The sequence below is a fragment of the Camelus bactrianus genome, chromosome 36 (assembly GCF_048773025.1).
Source record: "Camelus bactrianus isolate YW-2024 breed Bactrian camel chromosome 36, ASM4877302v1, whole genome shotgun sequence".
NCBI classification, from domain to species: domain Eukaryota; kingdom Metazoa; phylum Chordata; class Mammalia; order Artiodactyla; family Camelidae; genus Camelus; species Camelus bactrianus.
Genome location: NC_133574.1, coordinates 9097810 through 9118199, shown reverse-complemented (window position 1 = coordinate 9118199; position 20390 = coordinate 9097810). Strand labels below are relative to the sequence as shown.

General features: G+C 36.2%; 3 pseudogenes; all 3 read left to right on the top strand.

Moving 5' to 3' along the window:
• Positions 1–2629: 2629 nt before the first annotated feature.
• On the top strand, positions 2630–3860 carry LOC141576096 (olfactory receptor 5G3-like; annotated as a pseudogene).
• A 4798-nt stretch (positions 3861–8658) lies between these two features.
• LOC141576095 (olfactory receptor 5G3-like) lies at positions 8659–9480 on the top strand (annotated as a pseudogene).
• Positions 9481–10139: 659 nt separating this feature from the next.
• Positions 10140–13990, top strand: LOC141576094 (olfactory receptor 5G25-like; annotated as a pseudogene).
• Positions 13991–20390: the final 6400 nt, after the last annotated feature.

Here is a 20390-nt window from a genome sequence, read left to right as displayed (position 1 = left end):
GCACTGCCTGGAATGCCTTTCCCCTAACTTCAGCTTATCCAAATTAAACTTATCTTTTTAGACCTTTTCTTCTTTGAACATTTCCTCATATATTCAAGCTGACAGTCATCTGTCGTACTTTAGGAGTCCGGTGACTTTTTTTCATTTTTTTGCCTTGAGATAAGAAAATGCTACTTTGAATTGATGTTTTCTTTTTTATCAGATACTGTCTAATTTTGGAGATAAAAAGAATGAGGCACAGAGAGATATAAAAATTTGCTCAAAGTGATACAGCCAATAAGTGATGAAATTAAGGTTTGCAGGCAATGTGGATCCAGAAACTAGGTGGCAAGCTACGTCCTCCCAGTTGGTGCTGAGTTCTCAATGCATCACTCCCCACTCATAGGAAAGAGAGCTCTCTTTTGATGATGGAGGATCCTAAAGTGGGAAAAACCATGTCGTTTTCTTAGCAGTCTTCTCTTTGAGAAAAGATACAGTTGGTAAATAACACTTGGTCCAAATGCCACTGAGACAATGTTAACTTTGTCCCTCTAGGGATAAGCTCTTGAGCTTTTAGTTCTTTGGGGACCTGGCTCTAAATCTTTGAAAACTCCAAAAGAAAAAATCCCTTATTCTGTACATGTGAATCAATGTGCAGGTCAAAGAGTATCTATTTACTGCCAAGATGTTCAAGATGAGGGATTTGCCTTCTTAGCCAAGTACCTAGAAAATCTAAGAAATATTCTTAAAAAAGTTTGCCACCATGAGGGAAGTTGAAAATTCCATCCTTATTTCTAGAAAATGGTTATTTCCCTTGAAGCAATTAATGGAGATACACAAAGGATATCCTTAGAGAAGTGAGGACATTGCATTTTGGATACTGAAGTTTTTGAAATGTGATGGAGAAGCAGAAGGATGAGTTTACACTTTAGGAATGTAATATCCCCCTCCCCAGCCCAGGTTCTCTAAAGACAGCAGACTGGCATTTTGTTCACATCCTTATGAGAGTAAGTAACTGGTATTTTCGGTGATTATTTTCTGAATTGATTTTCTTGTTTATTTCTTTTTGAAATGGGGATACTGTGATGTCCATAAAGAATTCTAAGGTCAAAGAATGTTAGCTATGAAAGTAACATAGAGACAATCCTGCATTTTTAAAAATAGAAGACTGAAAATGACTTACATTTAAATAAATAAATAGTGGTTTAACAAAAGACCAGAAGCAGTCTGTACAACCCCCTACCTCCACACAACTATACTGGCATATTTGGATGGATAAAAAGGAAAACATTCTTGCAATGGATAAGGCTTCATATCTAAGCCTAGAATTTTCTTTGTGCTTAAAATATACTCCATGTAGCACTAAGCAAATGATCGTGATAATGATAAATATCATAAATCAAATAGATATATTCACTATTTTTTCATAGACTGAGCTCCACATATAATTACTATATAATTCAAGAGTGGTATATTGATTTAAATTTTTTAAATTGAAGTATAGTTATTTACAGTGTTTCAGGTGTACAGCAATGTGATTCAGTTACATATATGTTCTCCTTTTACAGATCCTTTCTATTATAGGTAATTGCAAGGTATTGAATACAGTGCCCTGTGCTGTACGGCAGATCCTTGTGGCTTATCCCTTTTATAGACAGTAGTGTGTATCTGTTGATCCCAAATTCCTAATTTAATTCCTCCTCCCATTTCCCCCTTTGGTAACTATCAGTTTGTTTTCTGTACCTGTGAGTTTATTTCTGTCTTATAAATGTTAATTTGTATCATTTTTCAGACTCCAAATATAAGGGATACCATAAGATACTTGTTTTTGTCTGACTTAAGAGTAATATATTGCTTCTATTTTACTGAAAGAAGACATTAATTTCAGTGGTAATAAATGTTGTTTGAAAGTGTTTTTTTCACAAAAAATATCCTACATAGTGATCTTCCCTTAGGAACTTAAAACAGTTGATTTTTTTTCTTCCTTGCTAGTGAGTCAGAAATAACATATTCTTGAATGTGTTCTCTGCATAAACTGTTATGCATTTGACATTTTACATATATTATTACTATAATTGACATTGCCTGACAGATTTCAGGATAAGTGCCCTAAAAGTAGTTTATATGAAATATGGGCAATCACATAAAGTAATTCCATGTGATTTTGGTGCAAAGGGTGCTTAGTTTTGTACACAACTTCCATGACATGTTGCTGTCCAGCATTTACCAGATCACTTCATCTTACAGGCACAGCCTCCCCATTCCCTCTGTGGCATCATATCATTTTATATGAGTAACCTCTGTCATTTGTATGTATTATCATTTCCACATGTTTTTACAACTGGGAGTAGGGAACAGACTGAAAAACACACATGTGAATTGTGTCTTAACAGTATTACAATGGTACTGATCATTCTGTAAGATCAAGAACTCCCCTGGTTAGTCTTTACCAGATGTCATGTGTTAGGATCTGAATATCATTAGTTTTACAGTATTCTTCGTAAGGTCTTCCAGCTGTTTTTTTTTTTTTTTTTAATCCCATCATACAGTAAGATGAAACTTGGGGAACAGTTCATGTACAAGCTTAGAACTTGAAGGAGTTTTAGATAATAGAGCTGGACTCTTGATGGGAGAGAGCAGAGGTCAAGGGTGAATATCCAAGTTGACACAGTATCTTTGCATGAACTGTCCTGACCTAGTATCTAGGAATATTATCTTCCAGTTTGACATTATTTCAATACTTTTCTGTAACAAGTCTGTTTAAGATATTCTGTTATTGAATTAAAATATTTGTTACTCTTAATGATACATTTTAAAATAATAAAATATTGCTCTTTCTTATTAACAAATTACAGATGACCAATGGAAGATAAGAATCAGACAGCAGTGATTGAATTCCTTTTCTTGGGCCTCACAGATCATCTCCACCTGCAGATTGTCCTCTTTGTTAGTTTTCTTTTTGTCTGTCTTGTCACCTTGGGGAGTAATTTGGGCATGGTCACTCTCATATGGATCGATCCCAGACTCCACAAACCTATGTACTTCTTTCTCAGCCACTTGTCCTTTGTAGACACATTTTCCTCTTCTTCCATTGCCCCCAAGATGCTGTGTGATATCTTTGTAAATAAAAAGGCATCTCTTTCATGGGTTGTGCTGCACAGATGTGGTTCTTTGGTCTTTTTGTGGAAACTGAGTGTTTGCTCTTGGCTTCCATGGTATATGATTGATATTTGGCCATCTGCAAGCCCTTGCTGTACACCCTCATTATGTCCCGGAGGGTCTGTGTGCAGCTGGTTCTGGGCCCTTATGCTGTGGGTCTTCCAAGCACCATGACACACACAATTCACATGTTTTGCTTACCCTTCTGTGGTCCAGATATCACCAATCACTTTTTCTGTGATATTTCACCATTGCTTTCCCTAGCGTGTGCAGACACCTGGATCAATAAGTTGGTGCTTTTCATCTTTGCGGGAGCCATAGGAGTTCTCAGTGGCCTGATCATCATTGTCTCCTATGTTTGCATAATGGTGGCTGTGCTGAGGATCCAGACTGCTAATGGGAGGAGGAAAGCCTTCTCTACTTATTCTTCTCACCCGGCAGTTGTCTCCATCCTATGTGTGACTCTTTTCTTCACCTGTGTCTGACCTAGTTCAAGTTCCTCTCTAAATATCAATAAATTAATTTCTCTGTTTTATGTTGTGGTAGTCTCCATGTTGAACCCCCTCATCTACAGCTTGAGGAACAAGGAGGTGAAAAATGCATTCAGTAGAAAGTTTGAAAGGAAAAGTTCTCTAATAGGTAGGCAAAGTAGAACTCTACTTGTGCTTTACCATACCTGTTGGTACAGAATACATAGTAAAAAGAACACTAGACAGGATTAGAGGCTGCATGTGAGTCCTGGCTCTCCCAGTTCACAATGACTTGAAAAACAGAGTAGTTTTTAAATACTTTTCTGCCCAGTCTTGTTCTCTGTGAAATGAAAGGGGTTTCCAAATAATGTAGTGATGGATTGAGAATATAAAAGTGAAAATAGACTAGAAGAAAACTTATCTGAATATTTGTCCAGTGTTGGATGTGTAAATACTGTTTAATCCATATATGAAAACTAAAAGTTATAATAGAAAATTTAAAGTACCACAGACAATATTAAAGGCAAATAATAAAACAAAAGGAAATATGTATGCATATGTGCCAAACAATGAGATGATATCCCTAATATTCAATGATCAGTCTAAAATTCACAATCAAAATGGGAAATAGTCAATAAAGAAGCAGACAAAGGAAGAGGCAGTTCACAAAAAAAGGGATGCAAATTGCCAAAGGGTATGGAGAAAAAGTTCAATATCATGATTGATCAGGTAAATGAAATAAAATTAAAATGCAAATGCAGTGCCTTTCAATGCAGATGAAACATCTATAGTTTCAATGATGGTGAGGTTCTTATTTGGCTATACACACTGATTATTTCCTGCTGATGGGAAGAATTGCTCTATTTCCACAGAGAAATTTGATAGTTTCCACTTAAAATGATAAATTTCTATGTCATTCGACCTGGAAATCCCTCCATTAGAAATCTAGACTACACAAATATAAATGCCTAAGCCTACGGGTCCCTATATTTCAGCAGCAAAGAAAAATAAAAGAAATAACTTGAATAACCATCATTGGAGAAAAGTATACTTTTTTTCCCCCAGTGAAATGTTCTGCAGAAAATAAAGGCTGAATAAATATTGATGGATTGAATTGAAGAGAACTCTTGTATCCAGTCTACTGTTAGTTGAGGAAAAAAATATCAGGTTGAAGTTCAATGTGTAGCACTGATCATTATGAAAAAGGGCAAAATCTACATCATGAATAAGATGTACATATGTTCATGTAAGCATAAATCATCATCAGGAAAATTACAAAGTATATATAGCGGCTGTGGCAGTGACTATTTCATTGGGAATGGCATTGGAAGTAGGAAAGGAGAGCTTTTATTCATCTACAGAATATACTATGGAGGGCAGGAGAGTTAACATAGACTTTTGACAAAACTGTAAATGAATATTGCATCTCACTTCCTCAGAGATACCAATTATTTCTATGCTAGATCTTCCTTCCTTTGTCTGTGTTATTTTCTTTCTAAACATTTAGAACTTGTAGTTTATATTTAAATTTTATATTTTAATTTCTCAGATGTGTTTCATGATCATTTTAAGTGGTGTGTTTACTCCCTTTTTGTTCTGTTCCACGTAACTGAGAATTCTGATATTCTTTCCTTTACTGGACTCAATTGCTTGCTTCCTGTCATCTGATATAACTGTGCTATCACTTTTTTCAACATTTCCATTTCATGGAACACATTTTAATTTTTAAAAATGTAATAAAAAATTTTGGATAACTTTTTTGATTAATAGAACACTTCTTCCTGTTATTTTTAATATTCTTTTTTCTTGGTATATTTAATGATGTATCATTTTCTTTTGTTTAAATCTGTTTTTGTTGTTTTATAATTTTGCTTTTAAATGATTAAGGAGAATAACAAGTAGAAACAGTTTTTCCTGACATCTTTAGTCCGAATGTATACAGCACAATTTTAACTGCTGAGTGTGAGCCATTATGAATTATACCTATCTATCTATAGGTTTCATGGGTTAGTTTCTCACTAATTCAACAAATACATACACAACATCAATTATTGATAAACTTTTGAGGTAAATACTTAATAGGAGTTAAAAATGAGCTATCAATGAAGTGTTATGGGGGTTGACAGAATGAGTTATCAGATCTTCTTGATGGGATAAACAATTAGGTTCCCAGAGGAGCCGGTGACTGAGACAGTTCACCCTCTGTCATCAGACTCTACACTTTCTTCTCTCTCTTGTGACTCTTCTCTCCCAAAAAACTGTCTGACTTAATTTCTGCTTCCTTGCTTCTGTTCATCTCATTAGCACTTCCCGGAATGCCTTTCCACTTAACTTTAGTTTGTCTAAAATCTCTTTTCAGAATAATCCTTTCTTTGACATTGTCATCTGTTTCAACTTATAGTGACCTGTCTTTCCTTTGAGATCCTTTGAAAGTGACTGTTTTTTATTATTGCCTGGAGATAAGAAAATGCTACCTTGAACTGATGTTTTATTCTTATAATACTTTCTCCTCAACTGTGCTCTAGCACAGTCCCTTATAATACTAAGTGACTAATGAACAATGATTCTGTGCTGGACACTCTTTTTTAAAAAAATACTTTAAATACTTTACATCATTTAATCCTTCTAACGTATTTGTGAGTTAGTAATCATTTTTCTTGATTTAAGAGATTAAGAGTGAGGCGTAGAAAATTTAAAAACTTGCTCAAAGTGACATAGCCAGTGAGTGATGAGATTTAGATTTACACCCAGGAAATGAGGCTCCAGAATTTAGGCAAGAATGTACATCCCAGCTGGTGCTGGGGGTTCAAAGCATCACTCTCCACTGACAGAGAGCTCACTTTTGGCAAAGGAGAACCCCAAAGTGGGAGAGAACCCACGTTGTTTTTTTTGAATCTTCTCACTGAGGAAAGATACAATTAAGAAATAACACTTGGTCCAAATGTCACTGAGATCAAGTTAATTTTGTCCGTTCAAGTGTAAACCCTTGAGGTTTTAGTCCTTTGTGGACTGGGCTCTAAATTTTTGAAAACGCCAAAGAAAAAGTCCCTTATTCTGGGCAGCATGTGAATCAATGTGCAGGTCAAAGAGTATCTCTTTACTCCTGGATGTTCAAGATGAGGGATTTGTCTTCTTCACCAAGTGCCTAGAAAACCATGCCTCTTAGAAAAGTTTGCCATCATGAGGGAAGTTGAAATTTCCATCCTTGTTTCTAGATAATGATTATTTCCCTTGAAGCACTTCAAGGAGCTCCATGCAGGATATCCTTAAAGTAGTGTGTACATTGCATTTTGGATACTATGCAGTTTTTGAAATATGGTGGAGAAACATCAGGATGAGTTTGAACTTTGAGAATAGAACATCGTCCTCCCCAGCCCAGATTCTCTAAAGAGAGCATCCTGGCATTTTGTTCACATCCTTATGAGACTGAGCAACTGTTTTTTGTGTCTTTCCTGAATTGATTTGTTTACTTTTATATGACACAGATAATGCAATGTCCATATGGAATTCTAAGGTCACAGAATGTTAGCTATAAAGTGGCATAGGGGCCATCCACCTTGCTGTATAGAAGACTCAAACAGACATACATTCTAAAAAAATTCATAAGTAAATAAGTAGGTAGAGAAATAAATTGATAGACAATGAGTAAACAGTGTTTGGACAAACATGAGGAGTCTGTTCAGCCCCTACCTCCACACACCTATACTGACATATTTGGATGGACATAAAAACATTCATGCAATGGAGAATGCTCCTAATCTAAGCCTAGAATTGTTTTTGTGACTGCTGACTGCTAAAAATGTACTCCACAGAGCATTAAGCAAATAGTCATGATACTGATAAATAATCCTAAATCAAAAAGATACAGTCATCATTTTTATGATTTATTGAGTTCCACATATAATTACTAGATGATTCAAAGTAGTACATTGCTTTTGTTGTACTTGAAAAGACATTAATTTTGTTGTACTTAAAAAGTGATAATAAATGTTATTTAAATCATATTTTTTCATATAAATTATCTACCTAGTGATCTTCTCTTAGGAATTTAAAACAGCTTTTTTTTTTCCTTGACTGAATCAGAAAGTAACATATTTTGAATGTGTTCCCTGGGTAAAGTTTTATGCATTTGGTGTTTTATGTATCATTACTATAATTGATATTGCCTGGCAGATTTCAGGATAAGTGCCCAGAAGTAGTTTATATGAAATATGGGTAATCACATAAAGTAAATCCACATGATTTGGGGGCAAAAGATGCTCAGTTTTGTACACAATTTCCATGATGTGTTGCTGTCCAACATTTGCCAGGTCACTTGATCTTACAGGCACAGCCTCCCCATCCCCTCTGTGGCATCATATCATTTTACATGAGTAACCTCTTCGTCATTTGTGTATATTGTCCTTTCCTCTTACTTTTACAATTGGGAGTAGGGAATAGCCTGAAAAACATGTATGTGAATTGTGTCCTAATAACATTAGAAAGGTGCTGATCATTTGGTAAGATGAGGAACTCCCCTGGTTAGTCTTTCCCAGATGTCATATGTTAGGATCTGAATATCTCATTGGCTTTACAGTATTCCCAGTAAGGTCTTCCAGCTGGTTTTTTTTTTTTTTTTATTTTAATCCCATCATACAGTAAGATGAGACTTGGGGAGCAGTTCACATAGAAACTTACAACCTGAAGGAATTTTCGATAATAGAATTGGACTGTTTGTGGGAGACAGCAGAGATCATGGGTGAATTGCCCAAGTTACACAGGATCTTTGCACAAACTGCCTGACTTAGTATGTAGGAATATTATTTACTACAGCCCAAAGTACTTCAATAATTGTCTCTTATGGGGGTGTTTTAGACAATCTTTTATTGGCTGAAAATAATATTTGTAACTCTTAATGATAGTTTTTTCAAAATATCTTTTTTTCTTCTTGTAACAGACAGCAGTGACTGAATTCCTTTTCTTGGGCCTCACAGATCATCTCCACCTGCAGATTGTCCTCTTTGTTAGTTTTCTTTTTGTCTGTCTTGTCACCTTGGGGAGTAATTTGGGGATGGTCACTCTCATATGGATCGATCCCAGACTCCACACACCTATGTACTTCTTTCTTAGCCACTTGTCCTTTGTAGACACATTTTCCTCTTCTTGCATTGCCCCCAAGATGCTGTGTGATATCTTTGTAGATAAAAAGGCAGCTCTTTCATGGGTTGTGCTGCACAGATGTGGTTCTTTGGTCTTTTTGTGGAAACTGAGTGTTTGCTCTTGGCTTCCATGGCGTATGATCGGTATGTGGCCATCTACAAACCCTTGCTGTACACCCTCATTATGTCCCAGAGGGTCTGTGTGCAGCTGGTTCTGGGCCCTTATGCTGTGGGTCTTCTAAGCACCATGATGCACACAATTCACACATTGCTTACCCTTCTGCGGTCCAAATATCGTCAATCACTTTTTCTGTGATATTTCACCACTGCTTTCCCTAGTGTGTGCAGACACCTGGATCAATAAGTTGGTGCTTTTCATCTTTGCGGGAGCCATAGGAGTTCTCAGTGGCCTGATCATCATGGTCTCCTATGTTTGTATCCTGGTTGCCGTGCTGAGGATCCAGACTGCTGATGGGAGGAGGAAAGCCTTCTCTACTTGTTCTTCTCACCTGGCAGCTGTCTCTGTCCTCTATGGGACTCTTTTCTTTATTTATGTCTGACCTAGCTCAAGTTCCTCCCTAGATATGAATAAAGTGATTTCTTTGTTTTATATTGTGGTAGTCCCCATGTTGAACCCGCTCATCTACAGCTTGAGGATCAAAGAGGTGAAAGAATCATTCAGTAGGAAGTTTGAAAGGAAAAAAGAATTTTTAATAGATAAAATAGAATTCTAATTGTGCTGCACCACCCTTGTTAATTCAGTCATGTGTGGTCAAGAGAAGACAGTACTGAGAACGAGACATTCCCCTTAGTTCCTGGGTCTGCTAGTTTCAAGGTCATTCATATACTAGACATACTGTTTATATTGTTCTTCTTCAGTCTTCTCCTTTGCAAAATGTTGGGGAATATAAAACATTTTACATACGTGTTGAAAGGAGAAATGTAAGAGATGCCAGAATAAAGTCCACGAGAACATTTATATCTTCTTACAGGTGAGAAGACATTTTATTCCAGCCCAGAAAAGCAAACATTGTAAGAGAAAGATCAACAAAGTCCATCCTTAAAGGTTTGATAGACCTTGATAAAAGCTGAACTATGGAAAGTGAGAGAACAGCTGTAGAACAAGTGACTCACAATGAGTTAGTGTCCCAACAGGAAGGCGTTGGAACATGTATATACATATATATGAAACACAGTAGAGAAATGAACCAACAAATGAATGGGCAACGACATAACTGGAAATACAAATGGCCAAAAGCATAAATATATATAAAAATTGCTCAACTTATCAGTTGCTTAAGTAAGTGAAATGAAAATGCAATGTGTTTTGTTTTTGTTTTGTTTTTGTTTTTCCATCTATCAGATTGGTGAACATTAAGCTAATTAGTTTACAATGCTGGTAAGATCACCATTTGGATATTCTACACTTAGCTATAGTGGGTACATTTTCAGAAACTAATTTGAAGATTTCTAGTAAAATGCACTTGATTTTTGACCTAGCTATCTTACATTCAGAAGTTTATGCTATAGAAATATAAATAACAGACACAAATGTTGCAGCATCATTTGTAGGGGTGATAAAAGGAAACAGTCTGATTTTGTATGATTAGGAGAAGCAAATCTTCTTCCTATGAGTCATTGTGCAGCTAATTATAAAAAGAATGATTTAGATATCCGTGCTTTTGTTTGGAAGAAACTCCCTGATACTATCGTAGGTGAATGGAAAAAAAATCCCAAGTCAAAGTAAAATCTGCAGAAATGACTACACTTAGTAAAAATAATGTGGGGGCAGAGTCTACCTACTGTGTAGAATATATTGGCATGCACACTATACAAGATGATGGAGAGAAGTGTGGAAGCCTACAGACCTAACTGTGAACACTGGTTACTTCAGTGGCATGCCCATGGGAAGCAGGAGGGTGGGGTGGTGCTCCATCCTCACCTGGGTTGTTGAACTTGTTTTAAAACAAATACTTCTACCTTTGTAATTAAGATTCACTTTTGAAAAGCCGCAGTCTGTGTCAAAACTGAATGAATAAATTTATCAGTAAATAGATAAATTGAGGTGGATGGATTCAAGTAGCCTTCTCTTAAGGCTGCTTCTACATTCCACCATTCTCTGACTTCATGAAACACTTCTGAACATTGGTGACTGAAATATGGTTCAAAACCTAAGTAAAATGGAGAGGTTCTCAGCCACTCTGTGCTTCAGTCTCTCACTTTTTCCCTCTAAAGATAGGCATTTTCCTCCACCCCCATAGTCTATAACTTCTATACATAGCGGTATGCTTTCTCTTTATTAAAACCTTTGAAATGATAGCAGAGTCCTAAAAGTGACACAATGCAAGTGTGGTGAGATTTGAAAGGAACAGTAAATATTACCTTAAATGTATCTATATAAAACTAACATTGCTAATTGTCAGTCCTGTAAAATTTTCCAGCACCATTTTACTAAGAATTGTTAAAACTTGGGCATAGGTGTGACAAAGGGAAAAGGTATTTTTCCTATTTTTATCTAGAAGGATGCAACAGTTTCTTTCCCAGTCAAATTTTGCCTTAAAGTGCCTCTATTCTGGGTCTTCACTATGTAACGTGTCTCAAACCACGTCACCTTTTGAGATGGTCACTTCCTAGTATGATGCTCAAAGTGTTTTCTATCTTTTTAATTGTTCCTTAAGCATTTGTGATTTAACATCCATTGAAAGGGGATTGGGAGAAGAACGGCAGGAAGCAAGTGGTAATTATAAATTTCCTCAATGGCTCTGAGTTCCTTCTCTAAATATATGCAAATATGTGCAAATATATGCAAAACCAACTGTCCTCTGAAGCTCTAGTTACTGCTGTTCTCATGCCCTAGTGTTTTTTTCTGTCTCAAATACTCTTTGTACCATGGTTACATGGATAACATTGCTTAAGTGTGGCTTCCACTCGGAGGATTAATTACCCTGTCAATACTGCAGCATCACATTCTTTTCCTTCAGACTTTATAAGTGTAACATGGTGCATATTAGGATAATGTTTTTGGTTTTGCTTTGTTTTTTTAGTGAGAAATGTTCCCAGCTGATTCTTCATCTTAGGCATGATGGAAATTCACTTGGAGTTACATTTTTTTGTTCATCTCATAGGTCTGTAAGTGGTTCTCCATATTTTGGAATGAAAGGGTGGGTCCCAATATGAGGAGAAGAGAAATTCTACATCAATGAATGCCTCCAGACACTGAAATCCCCTGATTAACATTATTGGTGCCTAGGAGGAGGGCATCAATTTAAATGAGATATGGTTTCTCGAGAGATTTTGTTTTTTGTTTTTTGTTTTTGCTTCTGGCTTCCTTCAGGATTTTTTTTTCTTTATCTTTGATTTTTTTTGTATTTTGAAATTTTTATGCTTAGGTATAGTTGTTTGTTTGTTTTTGGCATTTATCCTCCTTAGTGTTCTCTGAGCTTCCTGGATCTGTGGTTTGGTGTCTAACATTAATTTGAGGAAATTCTCAGTCATTATTCTCCAAAACACCTACATTCCTCATATTGTTAGTATATACACTGATTAATCTTGTCAAACTCCATTGAAGTTTTTAGTCCATAGTAAGAGACTGGTTCTTAAATACTGATTCAGTGTTGTAACCAATGGAGTATTATCAGAAGCTGGGAAAGAAAAATAGTATCTTAAGGATGAAAAGGATACACCAAGAGATGTTTTGGAGAAGGCATCACAGAGTAGACACTGCTGTGGCCTTTGAATCCTGTTCAAAAACCAGCTTCTTTTGTCTGAGCTTGCACTCATTCTTAGGCTTCAGAAGTTATCCTTTAGATACAACACTATTTTTCTAGAATCTAAAGGAATTGACAAGGAAGATACATTCTTAACACCCATCACCCAAGGTGAGAGTGAGAGCTATCAGCCTGAATTCATCAAATTCACATAATACCTTATCTATGAAATATGTCTTAAAATGTCCTCCATTCAAAAGCAGGGGCTTTTGAACACAGTTAATAACCTGGACTTGCCTTGGGTAATCTCCAAAGGGAGCTCCTACACCTAAAAAATCTGATTCCCTTCAAAAATTCTGTTTTGATCAAGAAGAAACTGAAAAGCCCAATGAGGTTCAGCAACTTACTCAGTATCACACAGATAGTTAGTAGGTAGTTATGATGACCACCAAGAGGTCGGAGGCAGGAGTGTCATCTGTCAGTCTACTCTATGAAATGTAAAAATATAGAAGTTGTATTTATTTTTAAAAATAAGAAGCCCAATTATGAATTGATTCAAAAGAAAAATCTCTCTCTTTCTCATTACAGATTAGATCAGAGAAGTGGATAATGGAAATCACACTTTGGTGATTGAGTTTGTATTTGTGGGCTTAACAAATCACTTCCAGCACCAGCTTCTTCTTTTTGTGATATTTCTCTTGGTTTATCTTGTCACTCTTCTGGGAAACATGGGGATAATGACTCTCATTTGGATGGATTCTCGACTCCACACCCGAATGTACTTATTTCTCAGCCACTTGTCCTTTGTAGATCTCTGCTCCTCTTCTGTCATTGGTCCCAAAATGTTGACTGACATCCTTGTGGAGAAAAAAGTCTTCTCTTTCTTTGGTTGTGTTGCCCAGATCTGGCTTTTTGGTCTGTAGTGACTGAGTGTTTCCACCTGGCTTCCATGGCATATGATCAGTATTTGGCCATCTGTAAGTCCTTGTTGTGCACACTCGTGTCCCAGCAAGTCTGTGTGCAGCTGGTGGTAGGGCCTTATGCTGCCTTGGGTCTTAAAAGCACCATGATCCACATAACTTTCACCTTTCACCTGTCTAACTGTGGTCTGAATATCATCAATCACTTATTCTGTGACCTTCCTGTTCTCTCCCTGGCATGTGCAGGCACACAGGTCAGTAAATGTTTACTTTTCATCTTGGCTGGAGCTCCAGGAGTACTCAGCGGTGTGATCACCTTGGTCTATGTTTACGTTGGCATCGCTATCCTGAGGCTCTGTTCTGCTGATGGGAGGTGGAAAGCCTTTTCCTCCTGCTGTTCACACTTGACACCCGTCTCCATCCTTTAGGGGACACTCTTCTTTGTCTATGTACGTTGGAGCTCTAGTTTCTCCCTGAATATTAACAAAGTGGTTTCTGTGTTCTACACAGCTGTGATTCCCATGTTAAACCCACTTACCTACAGCCTAAGAAACAAAGAGGTCAAGGACTCATTCAGAAGGACATTTGAAAGGAAGAAATTTCTTTTGAGTAAGTGAATTATGACATCGTTTGTATTATAGGTTGAGAAGGTAAATACATTAGAACATCATTTGTACTACAGAGTGAGAGCTAATATATATGTACGATGGAAAAACTGCAAATTGTGTGTTGAGATTCACACTTTATTACTCTGTGTCATCGATAAGTCACACAATGTCTTTAGGTTACAATTTTCTCATTTTGTTTTTCTTATTTCTTATTCAGCAGAAATGAACTTTAGAACATTAAACTCAGATAAGTAGATTACTGAATCCCAAGACTTTAAAAAAGCATTGTTACTCATATACACCCAAAAATTTATGACTAGGATATGAGAGGTTCTTTGTTAAATCCTGAATAAATGTTATCATCATATCCAGTGACTTAAAAGTACTTCTGTTTTGCTTATACTATGTTGAGCTCTCTCATTGTCTGTGATCTTGGCCTTGACTCATTAAACACAAACTGTTAAAAAGTATACTATGGTCAAAACGTAAAAACTTCCACTTATAGGATAAATATGTCTGGGGCTGTAACATACAGTGGTGACTATAGTTAACAATACTGCATTGTATATTTGCAAGTTGCTGAGAGAGTAGATCTTAATAGTTCTCATCACAAGAAACAAAATTTATAACTCTGTTAGGGAATTGATAAACTTATTAGGGTAATCATGTTGCAATATATATAAATACTGAGTCATCATGTCATACACCTTGGGCTAACACAATATTGTATGTCAATTGTATATCAATAAAATTGAAAAAGAGTGAATTATTCAGGAATCATGCAACCATAGCACTCTCTACTACTACTTTCATGTTTAGAGGAGGTGTTTTACCAAGGTATTTTACATCCCCTATACTTTTTGCTCATAATAGTAACTTCCTGGGGTTTTGCCATGATTTGTGCATGTGAAGTGTAGAATACATTCCAGTTCTTTAATAAAGTGTTACTTATTACTATTGTTATTTATTGATTTTTGTGTCATAGGCAGGATATTAATTCTATTTTTACAGACAATGAGCCAAACAGCCATGAAGAATCAATAGATTGCCCATGACCTCATAATTTGGTCTCACATTTTTATTTTTTCCACATACAATATTCTTTCAACCATATTTCAGTGTTTTATTTACTGGAACATAACAACACATCCAAGAAATGAGGGGGATAAACCATGTTTTTGTATCATTGTAAGTTAAGACTCAATGAGATCCACACTGTCATCTCTGAAGGCTTTCTTTAAAAGACATGCTTAGCATGCATGAGGTCTTTGGTTCAATCCCCAGTACCTCTGTTAAAAGCAAATAAACCTAATTATCTCCTTTCCTTGCCAAAATAAAATAATACAATGAAGTAAAGCTGTCAAAGATAATAACTTCTGCTTTATCGTGCAGTGTACTTTGGGAAGACAGTATTTGCAAATTGATTCTGATAAAGTTTCTGCTCATTTCATTTCATTCAAATGAAAATACTGATATACTCCGAGTAAATTGGTTTGACAGCAGGTTTCTTCCTGTATAATTAGCATCCTCATTTTCTCAATAATATTCACTTAAGACAAAGCTGATACTGGGAACAGAAAAAATGATTTTAAAAAATGATGTTGGATCCATTGGATGTCTGCATGGAAAAAAAGTGGAATTTACCCCCATCTTACAATACACACTAAGATCATCTCCAGATGATTTGGAGATCAAGATGTGAAAGGCAAGGAATTAAAGCATCCAGAAGATAATATTGGAGAATATCTCATTACAGGTGGTTGCAAATTAAAAAAATAATAATAAGGTACAAACATACTAAACATGAAAGATAATATTGATTCTCGAATCACATTAAAGTTGAGAACGTAGGCTTACACTGAAGAGCATAAACATGTAAACCACAGCAAGGGAAATGTATTTACAATGCATATAGTTGATATACCTGGAATATAAGGATAAGTATTATCTTTTAAAAAAGACAGGCAATCCAGTCAAAAAATGTGAGCAAGACACTTGAACAGGCAGTTCATAAAAGTGGTTATGTAAATGTCCTATAAATATTGCAATAGGTTGCTCAATCTCGCTAGAAATCAGGGAAATGGTGGTTAAAGGCACAATGAGATACCACTCCACACTCACCGAGATGGCTAAAATGACAAATACTGACACTCAAGCACTACTAATGGGAGTGTAAATAATAGGTTTTGGAAAATTCCTTGAATTATCAGTCAATATGAATATATATGTACCATATAACAAGGAAATTTTACTGTCAGGTATCTTCCCAAGAGATATGTGTGCTCATGAACACCAAAGGACATGGTGTTCACTGGATGATCTTTGGAGAAAAATTCCCAAAATGTAAAAACTGAGAGCAACTCAAATGTCCAACCACACAGAAATGGATAAATCATTTGTGAAATATCAATATCTTAGAACACTAACAGCAATGCAATATATGAACTAGAGATTTATTCAACCAGGGATGAATTTCACAGACATGATGTGGATGGTGGAGATGGTGTATTTCTTGATGTAGGTGGTGGTTGCATGTTTGTGTTCACTTCGTAGTAATCACTGAGTAGTACACTTAAGATTTGTACATTTTTCTCTCTGTTATTCATCAATAGAAGCTTAAAAATGTAGCATCAGGCTTGCCTTTGTCAGTGAAACCTCTTTCAGTTTCTCAGGAAAAAAACCTGCATGAATAGAATAGAAATTCTTCATACATTCTGATTCTGTGATTTTCCTGTCCGTGTTGGGAAAAAGATAAACAATTATAATGTCAAATAAGGCACCCTTGTGGTGGATCCTCTATTATAATGTACTTTAGTTGAGCAGTTCCAGAAATTTTGTGGTACTTCTTGTGGGGAAAATGCAGACATTATTACATCATTGCACTAAAGTTTACTCTTTAAATAGTTTAAGAAGGAGGTAAGAAATAAGGCATTTATCTAAAGAATTACAGTGATCCCAGTGGATTTTTAAAAGTGTTTAAAGAAAGCAGGAACATTTTAATTTACATCCTTCTTAGCAATAAAATCCCCAAGGTATGGCATACTTTAGGGACATAAATTCTCCCAGGACAAAAAATGATGTAACTACTTCTGGAAACTTTAAACCACGAGAAGATTGTTTGTTTCCGAGTGGAATCATATTAGTTTCTTGGGAAGAAAACTAAGAATAAAACCAAGTGGCTCCTAGAAAGTCTGACTTCTCTGTGTAGAGCATGGGGGTGGAGGGTGGGGCAAGGGGAGGTGGGGAGATGAAATGCATGCTGAAAAAGAATGCAATTTGTACTCCATTTTAATTTTAATTCTCTAAAGAAGAAAGAATTCGTTGAAATGTAAGTTTAGACTTTCTTTTTATTATTATCATTTCTGCTTCTCTGTTTATCTTCAAGAAGTTCAAAATGAGTTAAATGGATTTATGGGAAAATAAAAATGTGTGACATTTAAAATGTGTTTATTTGGTATATAGACACGTATCTGGTTAGAATGTTGCACACAGTCTAAGAAGTAATGTGAAATCCTGTAAAATGCACAAAGAGGTTACAGTCAAGTGAAATCCCTCTTAAGGACCCAGTGACTGTGAGGCAGGAAGCTCCATAGAAAGACTGGCAGGACCCATAGGCAGGGCCGCTGCTCTCCTACCAGCACAGTCTGGTTCCCTGGCCCAGAGGTTTTACCTCACTTTTTGCCTCTAAAGCGGCTAACTTACACCTAGAATTCTATTGGTTCCCTGAGCTCACTTCTGATTGGTTATTACTCTCACTTCTGATTGGTCCACTTCCCTAACTTCTGATTCGTCCATTTGTAATACTTCATTTGCATGGAGCTCACTCCTGATTGGTGTATTTCTACAAAGCTTGTTCCTGGTTGGTCAACTTCTGCTGTACTTTATTTGCATACGACGTTGCAAAGTGTAAAACTGGCAGCCTATAAAAGGCCTGTGTAAACCTACAAAGGGAGTCCAGAGCTCTAAGTGTTAACTCCTCTGGTCCTGCTGGCCTAATAAACCTGAGTTCTCCAACTCTCTGAATGCTGCTTGGTCTCTCGCCCTGATCCAGGTTGCTGTCACAACTGAGCTGTAACACCTGAGCTATAACACATTTTTTTGCAACAACTGTGCCCTGAGTAGGAGAGAGGCTGGGCACAGCCACCATCCCCCCAAACCCTGAGGTGTGGTGCCATCTGGATGCAGTATTGCACTGGCTTATGGGCATCATGCTCACAGCACAGAATGGGGAGGTTAATGGAAAAACTATCAACAAGAGCACAGTTTGCAGATGTATGAGAGCCCCTGTGCTTGAGTAAGCTTGGACTCTATTTCTCTGAGACCTCATTGCTTTCTTTGTAATCAACAGACCCTTCAGCATTAAATCTGCACTTGGACAGTGACTGATGATTCCGTATCCCATGAAGAACATGCAGAATTGGGTTGGGACATCGGGAGGTCTAGGTTCCCTCTTGGGAGAGTGACAACATTGAAAGGATAGACTGTAGTCAGCCAGGGCGGTGTCTTAATCTCAGATAATTCTGTGAGATCCTCGCTCTCAGACTTTAGGCTCCACCTTCTGCACTTATAGCCTCTACCGCCTGCTCTGTAAAATGGGGATAACAAAGTGTTTCTTATCCAGGTTTGGGTGGAAATCAAGTGGGCTGAGGTTTGCAAAGCACTTGGAGCAGAGTCTGGTAAGACTTGAATATTCTATAAATACTTGTTCCTTGTTCCATATTCATTGCAACCTCAATTGTGTTGTATCATGAAGCCAACTATGGGCTTTAGCATAGTGTGCTGGTAAATGATGGTGCATTGGCCACCATCTCTCTGGTCTTGGCTCAGATATCTTGGGAACTCAGTTTTCTTATTTGTAAAATGTGAATTTGGAGTTCTCTCAGCTTGTTAGAATTTTAGAAATCAAGAACTCCAGATGCATAGCTTGTAATTGTTTCTCACTTTCTCACTTTCTACCTCCTAGGCTTCACACATTTCTCATCCCAAATTGATTGTACCTGTTTTCTTTCCTTCTCTCTCTTTAAAATTGCTGGAATACCTTAGGGGTTTGTTTTAGATTACTACACTTTTTGGTTTTGTTTTCGATTACTTTTAAATATAAAGGTAATGTGCATATACTTTCTCCTTGTACCAAAATCTCCTTGTATCAAATTTGCGTGCACATGGAGTCACCTTTGATTACCCATCATATAACAGTTCACGGCCCCTCTGTGCTCAGAAATTATGATTGCAAATTTGGTGTATATCCTTACAGACTCTTTTATTTTATTCTATTTGCACACATTTAAATAATTGTAATTAATGAACATATTAAGGTTTAAAACTTGTTCCTAAAACCACACTGCAGAGATCATTCTGTAACTTGCTTCTTCTTTACATATCTTGGAAAAATAACCATGTTTGCATATATAAAATTACCTATTTTTTAAACTTCTGCACAGTATTCCATAGAATGACTGTACCAAGGTTTATTTTGCTGTTGCTTTTGTGGACAATATTTATGCGGATTCCAGTTTGGTTTTTTTTTTTTAATCATTTTAAACAATGACGAAGTAGACATCCTTCTTTTCCCATTGTGTTTCCTTGGGGTAGATATTACGTAAGGGAATTTGTGAGTCATTAGGTACTTGCTTTTTCAAAAAAATGTCAAAATAGTGAAAAATTGCCATCCAGAAGCCCCACCCTGCAGTATGAGTGATTGCCATTTTTTTCTGACTGTCTCATCCGTGTTTTATATTCTTAAATTTATTTATTTTGTCAATTTGAACAGACGAAAATAGTATGAGTTTTTTTTTTTTTCAATTTGGCTTCTATGATCATTTGTGAAATTAAGCTTTATTTTTTTTTTTAATTCTTATTGGGACTTTGTGTGTCCTGTCTTGTGGCATGCATTATATCTTTTGCCTATCATTACAGTGAGTATTTACTATTTTAATTGATGATTAATGGTAGTTGTGTGCTCTGATTTTAATCCTTTGTAATATATGGTTCAATATTTTTTCCCAATCTGTGTGTCTTGATACTTAGAATGCATGTTGGCATACATTCATTTAAAATTGTGATGTAGTAAAATTTACAACATGTTCTTCATGTGGTTTTTATGTTCTGTTTAAGAAGACCATTAAAAATAAATCATAACACTATTCTTCACTATTTTCCTATAATACATTTATAGTTAAGATTTTTTTAGTTTAAGTGATGTGGGGTAGAATTTTAACAGTATTTATTTTCTCAAATGGCCATTCAACTATTTTAACACTTTTTTATGAGTATTGACTTGTTGAATCTTGGCTTTCCTGACTTGGAATAAAACATTTATTCATAGTCAGTTGACATACATGCCTAGGTCTGCCTGCGGTTTTTCTAAAGGTTTCCTGTCCTTTTCTATTCATCTCTTTGTTCTAGTAAA